Genomic DNA, 12,749 nt, shown 5'->3' on the forward strand with positions numbered 1-12,749 from the left:
ATAAGTTGTAGGGAAACAAGATGACAGGACTACATGCTCAACTGCATCATCATGGGTAATTGCATGTATCTCACCACTAGTAAGAGTGGTAACACGTGTTGTATGTATTGTATCTCTAACTCTCTGCTCATGTCAAGTCCATCTCTGTCTCTGGTGCTCTCTAATCCATCTAAAACATTTTCTTTGAGCATGCCCAAGCTTCCCTCAATGGAAGTAAACAACATTTGAAGTAGAAGATATTGTAGAAGATGACAAGGAATCCAAGTCATCATGAATAGGGCTTGTACCACTTGTCCCAACATAGGGAATCTTCTCATCAAGACAATTGTCAGTAGAAGCACAAGTGGTAGAAGCATGCTTCTGCAAGTACTCTTCCATCCTCACTGGAGAGGGAAGCATAGAAGTAGTAAATTCCAAGGATGCAGAAGCTCCCACATGAAAAAGACTCGTAGCTAAGTGCATGACATGACCAACTACAATAGTGTAAAAGCCAAGACATCTGCCAAAAGAGCATACAGTATTCAACCATGAAATCAATCCATAACCATAATGGCAAATATGACTCTACAGTACATCATACCACATAGTAGCATCCAAGTCAATGCAAGACTAGTAAGTGGCATAAGATCCCGCAATGGTCAAGCTCCAGGAGAAGCCCAAGTATATGTACAACAATATCCAAATAAGTGGCTTTGTAAAGTACATGACAGTAGACAAAGTGCATAGCTGGGTAAGCATCAAGAGCAACTACTCTCTAACCTGTATGGGAAAAAGCAACCCAACTAGGATAAAAGTCCATTGATCAAGAAGTAACGCATAAAGAACCAAGCATCAATGAGCAATGAAAGCTTAATAACCAATTGCCAAGACAATGGAGCAAGCACTGCTTAAACATTTATCTGCATCCAAGTAAATCCAAGATCCATAATCGAGGCATTAAGGGCCAAATAGCATCCAAGCTACATAAGTGATAAGTTGACCAAATGCAAACTACTCCACAAAATTCTCAAATGCAAGTCGATTCAAGTCCAAACATCTACCATACTACAGCTAAACCCAAAAGCATCCACATCAGACATCAGTCCCATAATGGGTAGCACAGGGCATAAACCTTGTTAAGTGAAATGCCAGTTGCAAAGAAAATGACAGTGAACCAAGATTTGAGCTCTACTTTTTGCTCAAGAAGCATCCGAGAGAATAAACATCAAAGTGGCATCATCCAAATACATCAGCATATCATCCTGAGTAGTTGGGAGCACCTCTAGACCATAGGCATAACCAAAATGGAGGTAAAATAATATGTCAACCAAGGTAGCATAAATCCCAACCAACAACGAAGTTTCTGCATCCAAATCAAGGCTCAATAGCTCTCAAATAGCATATCTGGGCATAGTACATGATGACCAAGCATCAATACGTCCAACAGGACACCCGAATGTCAATAAAGAGCATTATGCATAAGCCATCCCTGATAAAACCTTGCTGCCTAAACAATTTATAGCAGTAAATCATTGCATAAATTGAGATATGGAAACTCAAACCAAGTCCTAAAGCATCTCAAAACATTAGGTATCAAATACCAAGCCTTGTGAGCATCACATAAGCTAAGAGCATGACATTTTCTTGCTGTAAATCAACTCAAATTTGTTGCAAAAAATTCTGTGATTTGAATTTGGTAGATCTGATATTGCCATTGCATCCGAAGCGTGCCAAAATCCCAAGTTAGACTCTTACCTTGCCTAAATCGGGTTCTGGATGCCCAAGATATGAGAAAAAATGGGATTTTTGAGCCATATTTTGAAACATGCGCAAAAAAAGTGAGCGGCTACTATGGGACTTGCTAGTTATGTTGATGATAAGGGGGCATACAAGGTGCCCAATGAAGCCAAGGAACACCTACAAAGAGTCTATGAGGGCCGGAGAGAGACGGGGGATAAAATCTTACCTTGGGGGGAAGAAGCCATGGTTGGCATTAAAGCTCCAAGCACTAGGTTTTCAATCGAGGCTGAAGTAATGCCATGCCAAGCTCCATGATCAAGCTCTGATCCAAAGCTTTCATACCAGTTGAAGGGGATGCAATGGCAGTGGAGAAGGAGAAGAGGAAGATGCTGGAGAGAAGAGCACACACAATGTAGGTGTTGTCCAACTGAATTGATAGCCTTATTGCACTATCATATTATATATGAATGAAGAATGGGCGATCACAATATACACGGGCAGGCCTAGAGGCCTTTTACCCCAATAGTGTGCATATTGTGTGCCTTCCCTTTGTAGCCATGGAGTTCCTTTTCTATTTCAATCTACCATAATTATGTGTCAATCATTTTGTACACACCATGATCAACACCACATTGGGATTCTTGACAGACTTTAAGTGGAAAGAGAATCAAGCAAGAAGCAAAATTGATGTGTCCTTCGAATGAAAGGAGGACTCAAGAATTGAAGCATGAAGATGAATCGCTCAAGTCATACGAACAAGAAACAAAGGAGTTCGAGATAACACTTTTGAGCCCTACACATCCAAGTTCGAGAGGGAGTGTCATCTCCATCCGAGTGTTGAAGCACCATTGATTGTCGGAGCCTACTTCCCCTCAAGTGATTTGACCTAGTTGGGCCTCCACACCCACTTGGATAGAGTGTCAAGGAATCTTTTGAGTGCCATCATGGTATCTTAGTGGATCCATACAAGTGACTACTTATATGGATCCATACAACTGACTACTTGTAGAGTATTATGGATCCCACAACAATTGAGCAAAGAGGATTCATATTGTAGATTCACCACAATGCCACTACACTTGAGGAGCATAGGTGATCACATAGGGAAGCAAAGTTGTGAGCTTCAATCAAGGTAGGAGTCAGACATCCTATTCAAGTACTCTTATTTTATGATTCCATTCTGTTTTAAATTCTAGGCCTTCCATTTGATCCCACACATGTTTCAATTTCCAAACACATTTTGACTAATTGAACCTTGATCCAACACAATCGTGACACAATCCCATCCAATTGCTCAACTTGGTAAAACTTGTTTTCTTGACTAGCTACATGAGTTGACTACCCTTCCATCCTCTGCAAGACTTGACTAGTCAATTTAGATGATGTGTATGAACCTTAGGAACCTTCATTTCTCACAAATACACCATAGAGAGTAAGACACTTGTGCCATGAGTAACACCTATTTGAGTTCTTGACACATGTTGCAAGCCACCCATGTAATTCAAGTGACACTACCCTTGAAATCAAAGTCGATCCTCTTTAGGCTAATTGCCCAACCTTAAACTAATCCAAGTAGAAGATGAGGCAAGAGAAGTGAGAGTAAATGGGAAATTAGGAGACCTAAACTATTTGGAAGGAACACCTATGTATAGTTGTTGTGATATGAAATGTTGCATGTTGGATTGAAAGTGGGATTGTCTATGCACCAAGAAATTGCATGACACCACATTGGGTGAGAAAAGTTGAAAATCTGATTGCACACTAGGCACCATTAGACACATTAGTAAGAAAGGCTTAAGGCTTCTTGATTATAAAAAGAATAGAACAAGAGGGAGATCATGCACAAACAAAATAGATCAAACAAGAAGTGAAATTTTAGCCACCACTGAGTCATATGGGAACTACTTTATCAAAAGCTAAGAAACATCAAGAAGACCAAGGGGCAACCTGGACCCAACGTTTCAACCACACCAAACCCTAGACGTACAAGGTATCTTCATCAGGAGTAGTTGTCCCCTTATGTGACCTCATTTGCCTTATTGAGACCCTTGTTGCACTAAAAATTATAAACATGTCCACCCCAAACACGGATACAGATGACCTAGGCAAATTGGCCTATCATAGCTCTTACAAAGAGGCCAAACTAATGGGAAAAGAGAACCTACATTGTCATTAGCAAGAGAAAGCCCACCAAGAAAGGGTGAGAAGTGTGGTTAAAGAAAATAAAATGAGAAAAGCATCACAATGGATTTAGAAAGCAAACAATTTGGCTAAACATCATGACCATAAGGGAAGTCACATGACATTAACATGTTACTGATGGAAAAATCCAAAGCTTGAATGAGCACGAGAAGCACATGAGTTATACAAATCGTAACACACTATCTAGAGAACCTGAACACAAAACTGCATATACACTCATCTCAAATTCTTGGAAAGAGAAGTGCATGAACTACTAATCTAGTAAGAAAACACACTTAGCCAAGAGCTCAAAAGGAAACATGGTTGGGGGGGGGGGGGGGGGGGGGGGGGGGGGGGGGACCTTGACTATACCTAACTAGAATATTAGAAATATCACAATTGCGCATTGAAACGATTGTTGGGGGTAAAGGTGCCTCCGCCTAGCCGCCTGTGTATTACTACACTGACAGTACCCTCCACTGCACACTGTGTGAAATACGCGGGATCTAGAGCATGGCAGATGCAGAAGCTATGGGGGTTGAAAGAGGAAAAAGAAATTCATGAAGACATTGACCTTGACTAGGAAAATTTGTTACACAAGTGAATTAGGTTCCAAGATTGAGACTTGGACTCATAAACACAATCTTGTGTATTGACAGTGACACTTTACTGGAAAGAAAAGAGTACTATCATTGCATTAGAGAAAGAGTGCAAGTACAATGCTTTATAGGAATTGAGTGGTGGTACTTTCTCCTACTATGCATATGGGATTCTGGTCCTGAGTCCTCACTGTTTCTTACAAAGGGACTAAAGTAGGCGTGATTGTAAATATCTCAACACCCCTCCTCAATCACAACCAAAAGTACAAAGTGTGTAGAGGCTTTAGTGAAAGCAACACCTACAAAGTGTGGGCACACCATAAACATGGAAAAAACACCAGAGGCTAAGTGTGGGTACCACAAACATGATGAACATCCCGAGGCTGTAGCAGGGACCTCACAAAGTGTACAGAGGCTGTACTACAAGGATAACTGAGGAGTTTACAAATTTATGTTTGAGGCATTAGGGCTAGGAAATACAAAACTAAAAAAGTCTATCTGAATAGAAGGACTGATGAGATTTGTCCTTCTCCTGGTGGTCTTCTTCTTCTTCTTCCTTTGCTCCATTTTCTTCTTCTTCTTTGAGTGTAACTAGATAGGCCTTTTGGGATCTCTTTCTGGCATGGCAGAGCTTCTCAGTGTGTCCGATCCTTTTGCAGAAGTCACAGAAGAGCTGATCCTTCTTGGCTTGTACCTGTTGCCAACATATAATGCATGCTCATCTCTAGAGGTACTTGGTTCTTCCTTAGTTTTTAGCTTATTTTCCTCCTCTAACAGTGATGCCTAGATATCAACAAGTTCAGGATTTGGCATGTTGATTAAAGTTGTTGATACATTATTATATTCAGGAGGAAAACTCTTAAGTAGAACACCGATGCAAACATCTTCTTCCATTTTAATGTTGATTCCTGCAAGTCGGGTTAGAAGTCATTTTATGTAATTTAGATGTGTGGCAAGTGATGTGATGGACTTCATTTCAAGCCTGAAAAACTCAATTAGGAGACCATATTTTGATGATTTAGACTGTGCACTGAACAATGTGTCAAGCCTCTTCCATGTATCCTGTGAGGTCTCACAGTTATCCACATGGTGGATATAGCTGTCATCTAGCTCCAGTTTGATAATGGCCTGAGCCTTATCATCATTCTTTTGTCAAGTGACAGTAAGATCTGCATCACAAGGCTTCTTTTCTTTTCCAGTGGTAATGGCCTAGAGGCCCTTCTTCATCAGGATCAATTTGATGCGAGTCTGCCACGTATGAAACCCGACTCCTTTGAAATGGGCACTTGGAGAATCTTTGCCCATGTTCGTGACTTGAGAGACTAGCAGCAAATTAGCTTCAAATGACTGAGAATAACCAGGAATGAGTTGATCTTTATATGTGTCAAAAGACACAAGCAATGGCAGTGAAGTATCAAAAGATACTAGTTTGAAATTTGATGTTTGTTGCTTGAGTTTGATTTGATGATCTTCAAAAACTCTTCATAGCTTTCCCTCCTTGCTGATTTGATGGTTGAATACTTGCTGAAAACTTTAGATTAGAGTGGCCTTGGCTTGGTTTAAGTGGCAGGAGAGAGAAAATGAAGGAAAAATGAGCTTAAAGGTAAGTGGCTATGGCTGTCCTGTCAAAACAGGGACTAGCAACTGGTAAATGAGATCCCACACACTCCACAGGTTGAATCTACTCAAACCCTTTGAGATAGAGGACCTTCACTAATGGTTCTAACTCCCCCTAAGAGGGTTTGTACTCATTATGCTCGAGTTGAGAGATCTAAGCCTTCAAATTGGTCGCTGTCAAAATTGCACCCAGATTTGAAAAAATGCAAATTTCGGGCATGGTATGTATCAATCTCCTTGATTTTTATGCCAAGAAGTTGCATCTTGACCTGAAGAACAATTGTCAAGAAGAAAGCTCGAAGAGATATGGCCTGGTTGATGAGATATGGCTGCTCCAACAGAGGTAGGTAGGTGATGTCCACACAGACACAGTTATGGAAGCAACTTTGAAAAGAGGCAATGCTAAAGCTATAGTTGCCCAATCTCAATGATTGAGGTGCCAACAAGGAGCTTTGGAAGTAGAGAAACACTTCTCTAGAAGGAAGTTCAAAGAGATTTGGCCTGTGGAGAGAGATATGAAAGCTTTATACTGACAGGGTGCTGCTGTCTATGGCTGCCATGGAAGCTTCATTGAAGGTAGGAATGCAAATGAAGTTGGAGATAAGGTCCAGTACTCAAACTGAGTTGAGAAGAGATGGAAAGGAGCTGAGAGGAGTGAAGGGAGAGTTGCACCATGCTCAACTGAGCTCTGATACCATGTGAAATATGCGGGATCTAGAGCATGGCAGATGCAGAAGCTATGGAGGTTGAAAGAGGAAAAAGAAACTCATGAAGACATTGACCTTGACTAGGACAAATTGTTACACAAGTGAATTAGGCTCCAAGATTGAGACTTGGGCTCATAAACACAATGTGTATTGAGAGTGACATGACACTTTACTAGAAAGAAAAGAGTACTATCATTGCATTAAAAAAAGAGTGCAAGCACAATGCTTTATAGGAATTGAGCGGTGGTACTTTCTCCTACTGTGCATATGGGATTCTGGTCCTGAGCCCTCACTGCTTCTCACAAAGGGACTAAAGTAGGTGTGATTGCAAATATCTCAACACACTGCAGGTGGCAGGCGCCTGTCATAGTCACTTATTCTTTATTCTTTTAGTGACAGTTTGAATAAAGGAAGGCCTGGACACACATTGTGATTGTTGGAGTTCCCAGTTTTGAGTCTCTCTCTCTCTTGGCTCTTGCTCTCCATCCGCCATAGCTCTCACCACCAAGCTTCTTCCTCCTAGGTTCCACTTTCCTTTCAACTGGTATCAAAGCAAAGGCATTGGAGCTTGTCTGGTATTCTCTTCAGCTCGAATTTGAAGAGCTTCAATCCGAGCTTCAATGGCAGCCATGGCACCTTCATTTGCAAGTATGTTTTGATCTCACGTCTCCTACCCGAGCTTCCGGACCTTAATCCGCATCTTCCCGGGCTGCATTGGAGCCCCCTTGACATTGCCAAGCGCCCCCGAGGGCTATTGAAGTTCCCCCAGCCCTCGAGAATAGCTAGCGCAATTTTTGGTGCATTTTTAGGGGATTGGGCTAATCTTCTCCCCGGCATTTCCCTGCTCCTCCTCGGCTTCCCGGCACTCTTGGCAACCTTCCCGAGCATTGCTTGACTCCCCGACATTAGTGCTTGACTCTTGGTGATTGATTCGAGTGCTTCCCCCTTCAGCCCTTTGCTGTATACACAGTCCCAGGATTGTCAAAACAGGGTAGCACTTGACATTTAATATTTTATGCTTCTTGGCATTGCCCGTTTAATGCCTATTGATGCCCGGTGATGCCCGGATGTTATGGGATGCTATATCTATACTTTGGGACTGATTTGGAGAAGATTTGAGCACTATTTGAGCTTCATTTAACAGTAAACTACTTGTTGTAATACAGTGGATTGAAGCTCATTTACTTGGTGTATGCATTGGTTCATGGATACGGGGTGCTCACTAGAGGTTTGAATGATCATACCGATGTATTTGGAGGTTATCAAATGCTTCTTCTTGGTTCCAGAATGCTTTTGATCTTGGATTAGGCTCTGACTTGGTCGTTCTTCACTAGCATTTGGCTTCAGTTGGCATGCTTTGGACCGGTCTATGCAAATTGTCACTACTTGACATTTAGGCCTCTTACATTTATGCTTTGGTCAGATATGGATGCCAATTGGTTTGCCCATGCTTGACAGTTACTTGGAGCTTCATCTTCAGATGTATTTGATCATTTTGGATCTACTGGGCATTACATTTGGTTGTCAGTTACATGCTCTTTGAATGCTTTCAGGCTTATGCTTTACGGGTCTGAGATAGCTTGGGATTTATGCTCCGGATGTACCCTACTGGGATTTGGCATGTTTGGTGCTATGTATTCGATGTACTAGAGCATTGCTTGCTCTCTTTGCATTTGAATTTACTTCCAATGGGAGCCTCTTGGTATATTCAGACGTACACAGAGTCTTATTTACACGAGCTTGAGCTTGTGGGACAGTTACATGCATTTTCTCTCTTGAGAGCTTTATGTCTGCAGTTAGTTTGTAGTGGGCTGATTTGATACACCTATTGGGGTCGGCGCCTATCTCTATCATCACAGGTTTGTCAGTTTTGTATGCATCTTGGATGGTTATGTATTGAGCTTCTTGCTCTATCAATTGTGCTTGTGCTTAGTCTCTTCTCTTACCTCAAGTCCCATTACATGCATGACTTTTGGACCTATGAGATATCTCTTGCCTGACAAGTTATTGGTTTGATAGTTATTGGTACCTTCTTGGCCCTAGAAACTCATTGTTGGATGTATCTTGCTGCCTAGCAATTGGAGTGACATATGTATTAGTGATTGCTTCATTTTGGGACAGTTTTACATACTACTGTCATTTATTATAGCAAGCTGAAATCTGCAGATTTTGAGCACTTCTATGAGGGTAATGCTTACTATTTGATGCTATCTTGGTCATATTTGGTGGACATGTTCTTCTCTTGGTAAAATCCACTTTTTCAGCTAGTTTTAGCAATGGTTTTAGTGCATTTTCTGCTAATTACAGCAACCTGCAATTTTTTCTTTTTGCATTGATTTGGGACAGTATGGCTGGTCATTTGATAGATACAATCCTCTTTAACATTCCCAAGTTGGATGGTACCAACTATGGGTATTGGAAGTCCCAAATATGGTAGGTTTTGGTGCAAAAGTTGCAGATTAAACCCTTGCGCTTCAAGGATGTCAAACCTGAGGATATGGATGATAATGTCTGGATGGAAGTTGATGAGCTATGCAAGTCTACCATTATTTTGTCACTCTCAGAAGAGGTCCATCATAATGTTGTTGAAGATGAGAATTAGAGTGCATGGGATTTATGGGAGAAGATTCAAGAGCTCTATGTGTAGCAGAGTCCTGCGTCACAGATATATTGGGCTGAAGCAATTAATGGACCTTCTCATGAAGGAGGGGACCTCCCTTTCATCTCATTTCAGTCATTTTCATGCTATCATGAAGAGTCTTTTGTCATAGGGTATTGAGTTCAAAGACAACTTGCACCCGTTGTTTCTGCTTGGCTCCTTGCATGAATCATGGGATGTCTTCCGTATTGCCATATGCACGAACAAGCTTGATGTGCTGAAAATCAAAGATGTTGAGAGTGCTTTACTGAGGAAATCAACAGGAGAAACAATGATGCTTTCTGCTCTTCACATGCATTGACCGTTAGAGGTGGCAGACATGGTAGGCATGATAATGATCGTAAGGGCAAGGACTCTCAGAAGTCTAGGTCCAAATCATGTGGTCGTAGTAAGTCCCATGGAGGAAAGTCTGATCTTACCTGTCATTATTGTGGGAAAGCAGGACATATTAGGTTGCAGTGCCATAAAATGCGCGATGATAAGAGCAAGGAAAAGGGAAAGGAAAAAGTGCAAGAAAAGTCTTTTAAGCGTAGTATTGTACTTGCAAAGTCCAGTGTGAAGATAGAAGAGGTCAATGTCATGTAGACCACTGATTTAGATGATGATTACATACTTGTAGCTTCTTCATGCAAGGCCTTACAGACTTTTGAGATACATTCTTGTATGCACAGTGCTGGATCTTGTATTCGAGTGCGTCCTTTCATGTGACACCCTGTAGAGATTGGTTTCATACCTATCGTACTATGTCTAGTTCTGTGCATCTTAGTAATGACATGTCTCTTGACATTGTGGACATTGGAGATGCTAGGCTACAATTTCCTTTTGGCAGTTCTTTTGTTTTGCATGATGTATGCCATGTATCTGTGTTGACTCATAGCCTTGGACAGTTTGATGATGTAGGGTATTTTGTGTCTTTTGGAGACTCTGCATGGAAGATTACTTGTGGCAGGCTTGTGCTTGCAAGAGGTGCCAAGTCTGGCAGCCTCTATCCCTTGTATCTGGAGCTACATTGGATCATGTTTTGTATGTGGGTTCTATTCCCCATGTATCCCTTTGGCATGCTTGTTTGGGGCATATGTCTCTTAAAGGAATGAAAATGCTCCGTGCTTTGCAATATCTTCGGCCTTTTGACTCTTCGCATTTTGATTCTTGTGATCATTGTTTGTATGGCATGCAGATTAGAAATACGCATAAAAAGTCTCGCAAGAAACACATGGATGAGCCCTTAGCTCTTGTGCACTCAGATGTATGTGGACCCATGCCCTATGAGTCACTTGGTGGCGCAAAGTACTTTATTAATTTCATAGATGATTACTCACATAAGGTTTGGGCTTATCCAATAAAGAGAAAATACGATGTCTTAGACACATTTCAAGGTTGGCTTGCATTGGCAGAGAACCAGTCTGGGAAAAGGCTCAAATGCCTAAGGTCAGATAATGGGGGTGAGTATGTATCACATGCTTTTGAGCAGTTTTGTGATGAGCGTGGTATTAAGCGTTAGTTGACCGCCCCTTACACCCCACCCCAGAATGGTATGGCAAAATGCATGAATAGGACCATTCAGGAAAGGGTCCGTATCATGCTTAGTCAGGTTGGCTTATCGCAGCACTTTTGGGCTAAGGCAGTTACTACTGCAGTGCATCTCATTAATAGGTCACCTAGTAGTGGCATTGACTTTCAAGTTGCAGAGGAGGTATGGGTAGGCAAGCCCCCCTCTTATGATCATTTGTGTGTCTTTGGATATGAGGCATTCTGCCATGTACCCAAGGACAAACGCAATAAGCTAGATCCTAAAAGTGTCAAATGCATTTTCATTGGCTATGGAGATGCAGGAGAGATGGGTTACCGTCTATGGGATCCGCAGGCATGAAAAGTGATCCATAGCCATGATGTCATCTTTCATGCGGACAAAATGCATATGCAGCTTGAGAAAGTGGTTGAGGTACGCAGAGTTATCTTTCAGGAGGAGCCACTTGCTCTCGTTCAGCCCGCTCCACAGCTAGCTAGATAGCGTGCAACATCACCTGATGCTCATGGCCCAGATGTTAGACATATTGATGTTAGACAGGATGTCAGTCAGGCAGCAGAGCGTGGATTGAGGCGTTCTACTAGAGATAGACAACCTCTTGATCGTTTTGCACCCTCTATGGATTATGTACTAGTTACAGATGCAAGAGAGCCTCTCACTTATGATGAGGCTATGCACAGGGGTGATTGTCACTCTTGGGAGAGGGCTATGCAGTCTAAGCTCAACTCATTGCATAAAAATCAGACTTGGGATTTCATTTCCTTGCCTCAGGGTAAGAAGGCTTTGCCATGAAAGTGGGTGTACAAGCTAAAAAGTACCCCTAGACACCCCAAGCTGGCATACAAGGCTCAATTGGTTGCTAAGCATTTTACGCAGGAGCATGGTGTTGATTTTGATGAAGTCTTTTCTCATGTGGTCAAGATGACCTGGACTTGTATCAGATGGATGTCAAGATGGCTTTTTTACATGGGGACTTGCATGATGAGATTTACATGGAGCAGCCTAAGGGCTTTGCATACCCTGGCAGGGAACACCTAGTATACAAGCTAAAGAAGATTCTATATGACTTGAAGTCGGCACCTAGGGAATGGTACCATAAGTTTGATGTATTCATGCAATCACAGGGCTACAACCGCAGTGCTATGGATCCGTGCTTATACACGAAGAAAGCCCGTGACGGTTCTTTACTGATTTAGGTACTCTATGTGGATAACATGCTTTTAACAGGGACAGCTCATGAGGAGTTAGATGCTCTTAAGGCTCAGATCCAGAAGAGCTTTGAGATGAAAGATCTGGGACAAGCCTTCATATACTTGGTATGCGCATTACACACGATATCTCAGGGACTACTCTATTTATCACATAGGGAGTACATTCATAAAGTCCTTGAGCACTTCCGCATGCAAGATGTTAAGCCTATTGGATGTCCATTACCTTGTCATGTGAAGGTTTCACAGGCCGATTGTCCACAAACAGATGAGCAGAGGGCCAAGATTCCCTATGCATCAACCGTGGGCAGTCTTATGTATGTCATGATAGCCACCCGTCCAGATATAGCTTTTGCAGTTGGGGTTGTGGCATGCTATATAGCTACACCTTGCAAGAAACATTGGAATGTCGTAAAGGGTATCATGAGGTACCTGAAGGGCACAACAGATATGTGCCTTTGCTATGGCAACCAGGATACATGAGTTGTGGGGTACACTGACTCTGATTATGTAGGACATACAGATAGTAGG

This window comes from Lygodium microphyllum, chromosome 3, assembly GCF_053477565.2.
Source record: "Lygodium microphyllum isolate KBCC chromosome 3, Lygodium_microphyllum_v1.1.10, whole genome shotgun sequence".
In the NCBI taxonomy this organism is placed as follows: Eukaryota; Viridiplantae; Streptophyta; class Polypodiopsida; order Schizaeales; family Lygodiaceae; genus Lygodium; species Lygodium microphyllum.